Raw genomic sequence first — 14,550 nt, forward strand, 5'->3', positions numbered from 1 at the left:
AGGAATTTTGGAGATAAGGAATCCACATAAGCTTATTTAACATGGCAGAGGAGAGTCAGAGAACCTCTCAGGACAAGCAAGCCCAGTGATCCTGAGGAAACTGAGAGATCAGCACTGAATAGCATTCCTTACTAGAAAGAAAGTGGGAAGCCAGCTTTCCCCCATCCTGCACCCAAATATCAACAAACATCAGGCACTTCCTCTCTGTCAACGATTGCAGAAACTACACAGAACTCAAGAAAGTACCCATGTCTTCCATATGTTGTTTGGTGGCCTACTGTAAAAAGACTGATTTGCTTACTGGTCAATGCAAAGTGCAGTCTAATGGTCCACAAAACGTCCTCTAATCCTTTCCACTCTAATCTGAGCTCATCAAGTGCTTCCAAAAATGGTTAGATACCTCACACCTACACCAAGTTTCAGTCAGAATGATCTGCCTCGTGAAGAAAGCTGGAAGCACGAAGAACAACCACCACTACCATCACTACAACTACAAAACCATAAAATCACCAATGAAAGAACTTGGAGAAAACAAGGACAATGAAGGATATGAGGAACATGCCAAAGCTATAATGAATATTCTTCACAAATAAGAAAAGAGGTTTATTCTGTTAAAAAACAACAACAAGCAAACAGAAAATCAACAAGTAAAAGGTGGCTCTGAATGGTACATTAGACCAGATGAATCTAACACATATATTCACAATAATCCATCCCCAAACAGCAGAATACACATTATTTCAAGTACATCTGGAAGATTCTACAAAAGAAATCACATTTTAGGCCACAAAACAAGTCTCAACAAATTAAAAAAAATTAAAAAAGACTGAAATCATAGCATGGTATCTTTTCTGGCCACAATGGTATAAAACTAGAACTCAATCACAAAAAAAAAAAAAAAAAAAAAAAAAAAAATCTGGAGAGAACACAAATACATGGAGGTTAAATAACATGCTACTAAACAGTAAATGGGCTAACCAAAAAATCAAAGAGGAAATAACAAATACATAGGGACAAATTAAAATGAAAACACAATGTTACAAAATCTTTGGGATGCTGCAAAAGCTGTTCTAAGAGTAAACAGTGTAGCAATACAGGCCTACCTCAAGAAGCAAGAACAATGTCAAACAAACAACTTAACCTTATACCTAAAGAAGCTAGAAGAAAAAGAATAACAAAGCCCAAAGTCAGCAGAATGAAGGAAATAATGAATATTAGAGGAGAAATAAGTGAAATAGAGACTAAAAAATAAAACCAAACAAACAATAGAAGAGATCAATGAAATCAGTAGCTGATTCTTTCAAAAGATTAGCAAAATTTATAAACCGTTAGCCAGATGCATGATGAGAGAGAGAGAGAGAGAGAGCTCAAAAAATAAAATCAGAAAATAAAGAGGAGAAATAATCAGACACCACAGAAATACAAAAGATTTTAAGAGAATTTTATGAAAAGACATATGCCAACAAATTGGAAACCTAGAAGAAATGAATAAATTCCTAGAGACATATAGCCTTCCAAAGTTGAAACAGGAAACAACAGAAAATTTGAACAGACTAATTAGTAGCGATGAAATGGAATCAGTAATTTTAAAACTCCCAAAAAACAAAAATCCAGAACCAGATGGCTTCACAGATGAATTCTACCAAACTTTTGAAGAACAGTTAATACTTACTCTTCTCCAACTATTCCAAAAAACAGAAGAGAAGGGAAAGCTTCAAAGTTATATGAAGCCACCATTACCCTGATACCAAAACCAGATAAAAACATAACAAAAAAGAAAAAGAAGAAGAAGAAGAAGAAGAAGAAGAAGAAGAAGAAGAAGAAAGGAAAGGAAAGAAAAAACTATAGGCCAGTGTCTCTGATGAATAAAATGCAAAAATTCTCAACAAAATATTACCTAACCAAATCAAATAATATGTTAAAACAATCATTTGCCATGAGATCAAGTGGGATTAATCCAGGGTTGCAAAGGTGACTCAACATTTGCAAACCCATCAACGTGATACATCTTATCAACAAGAGAAAGGACAAAAAATAATCACTTCAATAGATGCAGAAAAACATTTGAGAAAATACAAAATCCATTCATGATAAAAACCCTCAACAAAGTAGGTTTAGAGAGAACATACCTTAACATAATAAAGGTTACATATGAAAAACCCACAGCTCAATGGTGAAACCCTGAGCACTTTACCTTTAAGATAAGGAACAAAACAAGGCTATGCACTCTCATCACTTTTATTCAACATAGTACTGGAAGTCCTAGTCATGGCAACCAGGCAAAAACAAAGCAAAACAAAACAAAAACAAAACAAAACACAACAAAACAAAAAAATGAAATAAAAGGCATCCAAATTGGTGACAAAGTAAAACTTAACACTATTTGCAGATGACATAATACTATATACAGAAAACCCTAAACACTTTACCAAAAACTACAAGAACTGATGAGTGAATTCAGTCAAGTCTCAAGCTAGCGAATTAATTACGAAACCTAGCGTATTTCTATACTCTAATAATAAAGTAGCATGTAATCTCTATCACAATACATTTTGTGCATTTTTCACAGAACTGGAATAAATAATCCTAAAATTTGTATGGAACCACAAATAACCCTGAATAACCAAAACAATCTTGAGAAAGAACAAATCTGTAGCTATCACAATCCCAGATTTCAAGGTATACTACAAATCTGTAGTAATCAAAACAGTATGGTACTGGCACAAAAAATAGACACATAGTTCAGTAGAAGAGAACAGAGAATCCAGAAATAAAACCATGCTATTATGGTTAATGAATCTACAACAAAGGAGGCAAGAATATACAATGGTGAAAGACAGTCTCTTCAACAAATGATACTGGGGAGAACTGCAGAGCTGCAAGCAAAAGAATGTGACTGGACCCCTTTCTCATACTATACACAAAATAAACTCAAAATGGATTAAAGACCTAAATGTTAGATTTGAAACCATAAAGTTCCTAGAAGAAAAAAGGAAGTAATCTCTTTGACATCAGCTGCAGAAACATTTTTCTAGATATGTCTCCTTTGACAAAGGAAACAAAAGCAAAATTTAACCATTGGGACTACGCCAAAACAAAAAAGCTTTTGGACACTGAAGAAAACCATCAATAAAACAAAAAGATAACCTACTGAATGGGAGAAGATACTTGCAAATGATGCATCCAATAAGGGGTTAATATCCAAAATTCATAGAGAACTTATACAAGTCAACACTAAAAATCAAATATTTCAATTAAAAAATGGGCAGATGACATATATAGACATTTTTCCAAAGAAGATGTGCAGGTGGCCAACAGACAGATGAAAAGATGATCGACATCAATCATCACCAAGGGAATGCAAGTCAAAACAACAATGATGTATCACTTCATACCTCACAGAATGGCTAAAATAAAAACACAAGAAATAGCAAGCTTTGGTGAAGATGTGGAGAAATCAGAACACTGCTGCACTGCTGGTGGGAATATAAATTGGTACAGCCATTGTGGAAAATAGTATGGAGTCTCCTCAAAAAATTCAAAGCAAAATTACTATATGAACCAGCGAGCCAGCACTTCCATGACTGGGTTTTTACCAAAGAAAATGAAAATTGCATTAGTTGCAATAGTCAAGATATTAAAGCAACCCAAGTATCCATCCATAGGTGAATGGGTAAGGAAGATACGGTACATATATACGGAAAGCGATATTACTCATCCATGAAAAGGAATGGGATCTTGCCATTTGCAACAACATGGATGGATCTGGAGGGTAGAATGCTAAATGTTTAAAAATAAATCAGTCAGAGAAAGACAATTAACATGCAATTTCATTCATATATGAAATTTAAGAAACAAATAAGGAAAAAAAAAAGAGAGAAACAAAAAAACAGACTCTGAAATATAGAGTACAAACTGGTGGTTGCCAGAAGGGAGGTGTGTCAGGGGAAAGGTAAAACAGAGGAAGGAGAGCACACTTACTGTGATGAGCACTGAGTAATATATAGAATTTTTGAATCATTTTATTGTACACCTGAAACTGATATAACACTGTATGCTAATTAAACTTTAATCAAAAACAAACAAACAAGACTACAGGGAAATGCAACCGAGAGCCAGAAAGGGCTCTTAGCAATTGCAATTATCATAACTGAAAGAAGTACTGAAATAGAAGGGTTGAAAAACAAAATCAAGAAAAATTTCCACAAAAGAAAACAGCAAAAACATGACATGGAAGACTAGAAGTAAAAGAAAATTAATGGACCAATTAAAGCAGCCAAATACCAGATTTTTAGGACTAAAGTAATAGGAAGACAGAAAACTCAGGGAAGAAAAATATATATATATATATATATATATATATATATATATATATCTCACAGATACATGTAACTATATAAATCTTGACATAAATTTCATATGTATAGATATATCTTCATCTATCTAAATTTAGATCAAACATGTAGATATATCTGTATCTTTATCTATATCAAGAATATTTCCTGTAAGTGAAAGGGCAAAAGTCTTCAGATTAAAAGGGTCTGTTTAGTGTCTATTGCTATGATGACAAAATAAAACAAGTCATAAAAGGCATAACATAACACTATTTCAGAGTATCAGGGATAAAAGTAGGATCCTAAAAGCTTTTCTTTTCTTGGTGGGATCGGGGCAGGGGATACATATTACAAAGGAACAGAAATCAGAATGCATTAAGTGCTCAACTGCAGCTTTAACAGATGACTTGAGAATGAATAGATACAAACATTAAGCATAAAATTGCTGTAGTGACTATTTTGATATCAGCTAAAATAGATATTAAAGGAATAGCACTATCAAAGATAAAAAGAAATGGTACCTAATGGTAAGAAGTCCAATTCATTATGAAAACATACTAACATAAATGTCTATGCACCTACCAAAAAACCACAAAGTCCAAGAGACAATCCGTGACAGCATTAAAGAAGAACATTAAAATTATATAACCATAACAACTAGGCAAAAATAAATCAGTAAACACATAATGGATCTAAAGAACACAGTGAAGCACATATGGTGGACCTTAAAATAACACTCATGAGATTTTAAATGATTGATATCAGAGAATGTTCTCTGAACAAAGTAGGATAAAATTAAAAATCAATAATAATAAGATAGCTAAAGAAACATATACTGATTTACAGAGTCAACAAAATTCCAATACAACTTTAGGAGGCTTTTTGTATGTGTGAGGGGGAGGGCAGAGGAATTATATAGTAGAGAAAACAATCTAGAAATACCAAATAAATTTTAAAATACAGCTGAAATGATCATCTTATACAAGTCATTGATTTTAAGACTTAGTGTAAATCTACAAAAATCAAGGCAATGTGTTATTGGCAAATGTAGTCATAGTCCAATGGGGACAATTAGCCCAGAGTAGTCCATGGATCTCTGAAAAAGCTTCTAACATAAGACAATGAAAAAAATGACTTTTCAACAAATAATGCTAGAACAATTAGACAACGGCATAGAAAAAAAAGGTTTAATCTCGACATATACTATGTATAAAAAGTGATCATAGTCAAAGTAGATCATAGTCCTTCAAAAACTAAAATAATAAAACTCTTAGAAGAAAATATTGGAGGAGTGCCTAGGTGGCTCAGTTGGTTAATCATCTAACTCAATTTTGGCTCAGGTCATGATCTCATGGTTTCATGAACTTGAGCCCCATGTTGCGCTCTGCACTGACAATGCAGAGACTGCTTGGGATTCTCTCCTGCTCTCTCTCTCTCTTCTCTCTTCCCCTGCTCACATTCCCTCTCTCCCTCTCTCTTTTAAAATAAATAAATAAACATTAAAAAAGAAAATATTGGAAAAATATTGGAGAAAAACCTTACATTGGGGTAAGCAAAGGTTTCTTAGTATCCAATAGTACAAATGATTTAAAAAAAAGATACATAGCACTTCATCAACATTAACATGTTTGTTATTCAAAAGAAACTTAAGTGTATGAAAATGAAAGCCATTTTGGGGCGCCTGGGTGGCTCAGTCGGTTGAGCGTCCGACTTCGGCTCAGGTCATGATCTCATGGTTCGTGAGTTCGAGCCCTGAGTCCAGCTCTGTGCTGACAGCTCAGAGCCTGGAGCCTGCTTTGGATTCCGTGTCTCGCTCTTTCTCTGTCATTCCCCTGATCATGCTCTGTCTCTCTCTGTCTCAAAAATAAATAAAACATTAAAAAAATTAAAAAAAAATGAAAGCCATTGAATGGGAGAAAATATTCATGAAACATATATATCTACCAAAGGATTTGTATCCAGAATATATAAAGTGTTCTTACAACTGAAAAAAATAGTAAGACAATAAGCCAGTTAAAAAAATAGAGCAAAATAGGTCAATGCATAATTCAGAGAAGAAGATATATGGATGGCAAAAACGCAAATTAAAAGATGCTCAATATCATTGGTCAACAGGGAAATGCAAATTAAATCCCACTGAAATACCATCCCATATACATTAAAATGGCTAAAATTAAGAATGACTGACAATAAGAAAATTTGCAAGAATGCAGAGCAGGGATCAGCAAACTTCTTGTTTAAAGGGACAGAAAGTAAATATTTTAAGCTTTGAGGGCCATATGGTTTCTGTTCAAATTACTTAATTCTGCTTTTGTAGCATAAAAGCATCTCATTTGTAACAAATGAGTGCGACTGTGTTCCAATACAACTTTATTTACAAATAAAGCTGATTTGGCTCAAGAGCTATGGTTTGAAGACCTTTGATGCTGAGCAACAGGAAATTTCATATAATACTCAGGTGAATGCCAAATGGTAAAAACACTTGAAAAACTGTTTATCATTTCTTAAAAAGTTAAATATACACTTACCAAAGACCCTGATATTCCAATTCTACATGTGTATCCAAGAGAAATGAAAACACATGTTGACACAATGACTTATACAAATGCTCATAGAAAATTAAGTCACAATAGTCAAAAGAAACAACTAACTATCCATCAACAAGTGAATGAATAAGCAAATGCAGTATACCCTCAATGGAATACTATTCAACAATAAAAAGAATTACTGATACGAACAAACATATAAATAAATGTCTAAGTCATTATGCAAAGTGAAAAAAATACACAAAAATACATACTTATATGATTCCATTTATATAAAAGGCAAACTAATGCATGCTATGAAAAAAGTAAAAGGTGGTAAAGAATCTTTTCAGGGTGATAGAAATATTCTGTATCTTTCTTCTGGTGGTGGTTTCATGGGTATACACCACTGTCAAAACTCACAGAATTGAGCCTTTAAAAAAGATGAGGTTTATAATCCCTAAATTATCCATCATTAAAGTTAGTAAGGAAAAATAAATATATAGAGAATTTTTACCCAAAGAAACTACACATCGTACAGAGTTTAATAAAGACAAGAGTCCTGTGCAGTGTTTTTGCATTTCATATATATATATCAACATACATGTAGCCAGCCATAAAATGTCATTCCCTAAATAGGTTTGTTCCCTGAGGTAGAACACTATATATGCTTTTCTCTTATTACCCAATCTTTCTTGCTCAATTATTTTTACGCACTGACAAGCTTTTCTTTGTGGAAGAAGAGGATGTCACCTCTTTATTTTGTCTGTACGAGTATAAATTTCAGTTGAAGACAATGCTGATAAATAATGGAAACTGTCAACAGATAATCCTAAAATGAGTAAGAAAGAATGTCCAGCAAAAAGAATATCTTGCTCCCAAGATATTATGATATAAAAGAAAGAACTCTAAAATTAGAGTTTGGAGCTTGGGTTCCTGGTGTCTGTAACTTGTATTAGGTTTATTTTGGCCTTAGTTTCCTTATGTAAACAATGAAATGTTCTCTTAAATCCCTTCTGGCTCAGAAATTCTGTGGGCCTAAAACCATTTAGCATAAATTATCAAAGATGAAGAAGGAGAAGGAGAAGGAGAAGGAGAAGGAGAAGAAGAAAGAGAAGGAGGTGGAGAAAGAGGGGAGGGGGAGGGAGGAAGAACAGTATGATGAAGGAATTATTAGCCAGAAAAATAAATAAATGATTCAGTCTGAATCTGAGATAAAATTTGTACAAACATACAGACAATGAAATTTTTCAAAGAGGTAAGTAACATTTCCCCGCTACCCATGGCCATGCTAATTCCACTCTCACTAGATGCAGAGGAGGCTAAGCATGTGCTGGATTTTCTCAGGAGTACAGCCACACCTCAAAGCACTCCTTCTGACCCTGTGTACACTAACATCTGAGCCAAAGTGAGGAAGTGAGGGCTTGCTATGTATACAGATCACGATGGTTTCTTGTTATTAGAATTGAATGGGAGATCAGTTCTAGCATGATTCTTATATACCTGAACAACCTAATTTTTTCTCTTTGTTTTAAAAATGGCTAGGGAGTGGCACCTGGGTGGCTCAGTCAGTGACTCTTGCTATCAGCTTAGCTCATGATCCCAGGGTCCTGGGATTGAACCTCACATGTGGCTTTACAATGAGTGTGGAGCTTGCTCAAGACTCTCTCTCTCTCTCTCTCTGCTCCTCTCCCCAACTTGTGCACTCTCTTTCTTTCTCTCTCTAAAAAATAAAAGAATAAATGGCTAGGGAATTCTATGATAAGGAAAATATATTCTAATGCCTTAGAGACTCTTAGTGGTTAAAACAGAATGAAACATCAGTATGTTGTAAGCTAAGAGACACTACTTAGAAATCAAAATTAAACAAGTTTAATTAATAGATGGATATATAAGTCAAAATTGTCTTTCATTTGAAAAAAATGTCTTTCTCTTAAATAGTGACATTTTTTAGACAACTCAAATGTTTTAAAGGGCTTCAGCTTAATTCAATTCAGCAGCAACATGCCTATATAAAAGGGTTCTTTTCTTTCTTTCAGTCACTCAATAAATATTATCTATCCCTTAAACTGCTGGGAAGGGGCAGGCAAACTAAGAAAAAATATTTTTAATCCTGAAAAGCTCATAATCTAGAATATAAAAATAAGACTTAAACAACAAAGCAGAACACTTTTGAAAAATAAAATAAAAATAGTTTGAAAAGTATTCAAAGGGAAAACTATACTGTACACATCAACATATAATTAAAAACTATAAAACATTGCAAAATATATGAAAACTATAAGCAAGTAAAATTAGATATTGCTAGTCCAATATATAAATGAGACAATTAAATAAGGCAAAGCAATTTTCTCAAGGTCACAAAGTGATTCAGCTTGGAAATCCAGAACTACATGAGTCTGGAGTATAATTTCATTCTATTGTCTGCGACACCTCCTTAAAAACATATCAAAGTTAGTCAATAGTCATAAAGAATGAATCTCAAGTAGAATAATAAATTATATATAATATTCTTGACATTTTTATCATTTTTTACTTCCTTTTCATCCACACATTTTCAATTTTCCTTTTTAGTTAATGTGGAATTTTATCTCATTTTCCCTTGTCCAAATTAGTACATCCTTTTCTTAACTACAGTTTCCTGTAATTGCCTTCTATTTTTTTTAAATACTTGAAATCTTTGTTATGAGCTTTACATTACATATTTCATAATACATTTGACATGCCAATAATTCTCATTAAGTGTACTTCTGTTAAATAATGGGAGAAGGGTGCCTGAGTGGCTCAGTGGACTGAGCATCGCACTCCTAATTTACACTCAGGTCATGATCCCAGGGTCCTGAAATCGAGCCCCATGTGGCACTCCGTGCTGAGCATGGAGCCTTCTTAACGTACTCTCTCCCTCTGCACCTCTCCCCTGCTTGCACTCTCTTTAAAAAATAATAACAATAATAAAATTAAAATTAAATTTAAAAAGGGAGAAACTAAGGGATAGAATGACCTTGTCACTGAAATGGACATCAATTAAAAAAAAAAAAAAAAAAAAGGAAAAGGTATCAAGTTTTCCAATTTGGGATAGCCTGATCACATTTTTCAACAAACTAATAGTTAACAGCCGCTGTTTACATTTGTATTACTCAAAGCCTAGAATTATAAGTTCAATTCTTCAAATATTTCCCTTACCTGCAGTATCTGGAAGTAAATTTCATCAGATTTCAGTCCAATTTGCTACTTTGACTTTAATAAATACTCATTAGTTGAGTATTAGTACAATTAGTACATCATTGATTGTATTCAGTCATTTAAGACTCATCCATGTAGATTGTTCACGTGTTTATAAATTAATTTCAAAAAACTGGCTTGATCTTCAAGTATACATTAAAAGGCAATAACAACAATCATATTGATGCTGTGTCTATGTATGACTTTGGCCTTCATAAATTTGGAACAGATTTTAATTAGTATCCAAGAAATTTATTTCCTGAACTTTCCCTCCTTTATTGGTGCCCTATAAGGCAATTGTAATTGGCAAAGTAGAAGGTTCTTATTTACTGAAAAATAATGTTTGATGTTTGTGCGTGCACAGGATGCACTAATAAAAAATAGCAGCCAGGAAATTACTGTGGAAGGCTAAAAATTAATCTAGCCCAATAATGGATATTTATATATATGTATAGATATGCTTATATGTATGTATATATGTATATATATGTGTAGAGAATTGGGAATACAAAAGTCTTACTTTGGAATCTTTACTGACCTACCAGAACTAAAGATATACGATGTGTCATTTGTAAAACATTAAAAATCCATATGGACTTGATACTAACTTTATCAGCTTCAATGTACATCTCAAATCACCAAATTTTTATCTTATGTAATTAAAGGTTTGCATATGTAAGTGTGCTTCCATATAGCAATTATAATTTCCTTAAAATTCTTAAAAATCTTACTTTTCTTGATACTAATGACAAAGGAAAAAAACATTTTTGTACATTAAGTAGAAATGATCATCTAATTAAATCCCAAGGGACCAAATAAAATTGTGAGCTCCTTAGTTTTACTGAAATAAAAATAAAATTAATAAATGAATGTTATTCTGCTCAAAAACCTATAAAGGAATTAATATATAGATTCTGGGTCTTTTTATTACCATTCCTATACGGTAGTCACAGATCTTAAAGTATATGTTTTAATTCCTTTATTATTACTTGTAATGGCAATTCCTGCCAGTAGCAATATATAAAATACAATGGGATGGTTAACCTCATGCTGCTAAATTTTCCTTCTACTTACAATGAAATGAAGCTTGAGGAACATTTATAGTTAGAGGGTTAAAAAAAAAAGTAATATGTATACATTCATATTTCTAAGTGTATTTTATTTTAAGGGTAATATTTCAGTCTCACATCTTAGGTCAAAATTAAGATAGTGTAACACATTAAAAACTGACTCCTCCCTCTGTGCTTGGCATTCAAGCCTTTGAATGGATTCTAGTTGATAGTAACCATATGTGGTCCAGGAAATATAGAAGGGCTAGGCTAGCCAAAGGATCTTTCTGGATGGCAATCTGCCCACATGTCAACTATCTCTGTGCTGTGGCTCTTGTGGAACATGGCAAACGCAGTCTAATTCCTGCATTATAAAGATAAAAAAAATAGTAGCGACCCATATCTTGACATTTTGAAGCAGTAATGTGGCTTCCCTACAAACCTTTTTAGTTTTTGAAATGTTAGAGCAATCTCATGTATTCACATCATTCCACAGAATAAAAAATTACTTAAGTAAAAACAGAAAGTACCCTTAATTTTTAAAAATTATCCTCTAAATTATATGTCAAAGAAATGTACTACTATACCTATATTTTCACTAGAACTTATTAGCATGCATATATGTGCATATTTTAAAATCTCTTACCTCCTTCTGGAAAAATTCTTAAGTCCTGAGGTACATCTGCTCAGTCCAATTGATTATTTTAAGTACCTGGACACTTCAAGTACCCTATAAAAATAAACAAAGTCATTCTTAGAATTTCAATATAATTCAAATAATTCATAATCAATCAATAGGTGCTCCACTAAATTAAAAGTCAGTATCTTCAAAGATAGTCTTCAAACAACCTCAATACGTTGCATAGGAAAATATAACGTAGGAAGGAAAAAGGCATGATGGGAGGCAGACATTGAATTTGACAAACATTTCACTCAGGCTCCTCCAACCAAATTACAATTTGTAAATACTAATTGGATTTGAGGTACTTTGAAATTATTCATTATTTAGGCTCTGACTCTGATAAAGAACAACTGATATATTTTGAGAATTCATTGAAATTCTAACACGCTGTATTGATTTATCCATAATGTTATGATGTCATTAACATTGTTCACTACTGACGATGAAAGGCTTACAGTGACAACCCAGCTAAGCAGTAATTTCATGGCGCTGCTAGCAAGTAACTGGATTTTACTTTAACAAAAGCTTGTTTCCCCCTGAATAAAGAAAACATACCATACATGAAAAGTAAATAGAAATATTAAATAACTGAATCTTTTAAAATCTGAAATAAAAACATCCTTGGAATAATTTTATGTTACTAAAACAAATTCTTTGTCAGTATTCATACACTATTAACATTTGAATAAATCATGAAAATAATTTAGAAAACAAAATAAAGACAATTCATATCTGAGCCAGAGACTTAAAAATACCCCAACGGAGAAAATATACAATTTGGTGAAAACAAGACAGAATATGTAGTAGAGATTCATTGGTGAAGTACTAATGTTATTAAACAATTTTAATCTTATTTAAATCAACAGAAACTAAGTAATATAGACTCTGAAGTAGCATTTCTCTCATTATGTCCAATCCTGTTTTTTTTACTGTGCCTTTTTTGAGAAATATAGAATATTTCTAGATTGCTATATTTATGAGAAACATAGACTACATTATCCTATATGTATCCATACATGTTTTTATTGGATCCCTTACTACCTGATAGAATTAGAGAAAACTTCTAGAGTTGATTTAAGCAAAGAATTTATGCTGGGTATACAAGTAAATAAACAGATAATCTATTACCCCAAGTGTATATGCAAAAACTGAAGCTCAAGTGTCAATACCATGTTCCACATTGCTTGGATACATGTATCACATGATAGTCAAAGTATTTCAAGATAGTGATAGAGTGGAAAACAAGATCTTTGGGGGAGAGAAGTCAAGTAACTGAGAGACTAGTGTTTTTGAAGTCTACAAGCATATTGAAATTGCCATATTGAAAGACAAGAAAGGCGTTGGAAACAGAGACAGTAAATTAAAGCTAAAATCTTAACAGAAGGGAGGAAGTGATCAGAGATTGGTAAAAGACTTCTTAAAGAGGAGTAGCAGCTAGTATCTGCTAATGTCATGACATCACAGGCAGTTTTGGGGAGGAGGGAAGAGACAGTTTTGGAAGTGACACTGAAGAGCAAGAGAACATTACTTCACTTCCAATCTCAGTGATTTAAGTGGTGTGGTAGGGAAATAGCCATTTCTTGGAGGCTGGCACGAGAAGCAGGGTCATCAAAGAACCAGGTTTCATTTAGAAAGAAGATAAGGGGAAATTACATAAAAGTAGTGAAGATAAAGGGGCTTGTTGGTGAGTTCCAGAGAGCATGGTGAAAGGGTATCAGGAGACAGAGAGGAATCGTGATGAAGATTAGTGACTTGAGAACCAGGAATGCCTGGCAAGTTCTGGGTTCCTTTTAGCCACAGACATAAAATGAGAGAGCAGGCATGAGAAATCAAAGCCTGATTTTTCCCGAGAGAGCATAGAGATGAGGCTGCGAGTGTCAAAAGGGGCAGGGGGATGATTGTGAGGTCTTGTCAGGAGTGTTCTGGGCTTCAGGGTAACTATTTGACACTTGAGGAGAGTGCTCTCTGACCCAGCTAAGGATGTGTGAATTCTTCTTGACTTCTGATGGACATCTTTAGACCAGCACAGTGACTTTGTCCCTTGACTCGCAACAGTGATGGCCTGTAGAGGAGGAACATACACCACGTGTGGGCTTCCTTTTGACTTACATAGGAGGCATCCTATGGCTAGTCTAGATGTCAACTTACTCTAAACATATTGACAATCTCTCATGCCCTTCTGGTGATGGCCTCATTTCTATCATGTGGTTGAATCTCCTGTATATGAAGACCTAAAGTCCTGCGGAGGGACGAGCAGAATACTTCAGCATTCTGATCTCCTTCTGACTTCTGCTGTTGGAAGCCTAAAGAAAGAAGTTTTATTCCAAATATAAGGGCTTCCATTTTTTTTACATTTGAATTTTCTTTAACTTGATGTCATGAATGTTCTATTTTGTGAACAGCTTCATAGACTTTAACTGATCTAATTGTTCATAACCCACATAGATATGTAAGATTAATTCATTAAATATTTTATTATTTACTAGGTGCCAGGCACAATTTTAGGCAGCATTAACTACTAACTGATGTGCCTGGCCTTGAGGCACTTAAATTTTATACAATCCTTAAATCATATAATATACAAATTCATTATATAATGTAAGGCAATGGTAGGTGCTATAAAATAAGAGGATTGAAGGTGGCTGAGTATTAATTCACTTGGGAAAGTCAGGGAAGTCCTCTCTGAGTTGGTGACATTCTACCTGAAGTCTGAAGGAAGAAAGTATGTGGATATCTCA

General features: G+C 33.5%; 1 protein-coding gene across 3 annotated transcripts in view; it reads right to left on the reverse strand.

The window, feature by feature from the left end:
• SEMA3A (semaphorin 3A) overlaps nt 1-14,550 on the reverse strand; it is a 467,148-nt gene that overhangs the window by 305,775 nt on the left and 146,823 nt on the right. For all 3 annotated transcript variants that reach the window (XM_045494648.1, XM_045494647.1, XM_045494649.1), the window contains exon 2: nt 11,777-11,860. The gene's annotated coding sequence lies outside the window, so the exon portion shown is untranslated. The remainder of the gene's footprint in view (nt 1-11,776; nt 11,861-14,550) is intronic.

Source organism: Leopardus geoffroyi, chromosome A2, assembly GCF_018350155.1.
Source record: "Leopardus geoffroyi isolate Oge1 chromosome A2, O.geoffroyi_Oge1_pat1.0, whole genome shotgun sequence".
In the NCBI taxonomy this organism is placed as follows: Eukaryota; Metazoa; Chordata; class Mammalia; order Carnivora; family Felidae; genus Leopardus; species Leopardus geoffroyi.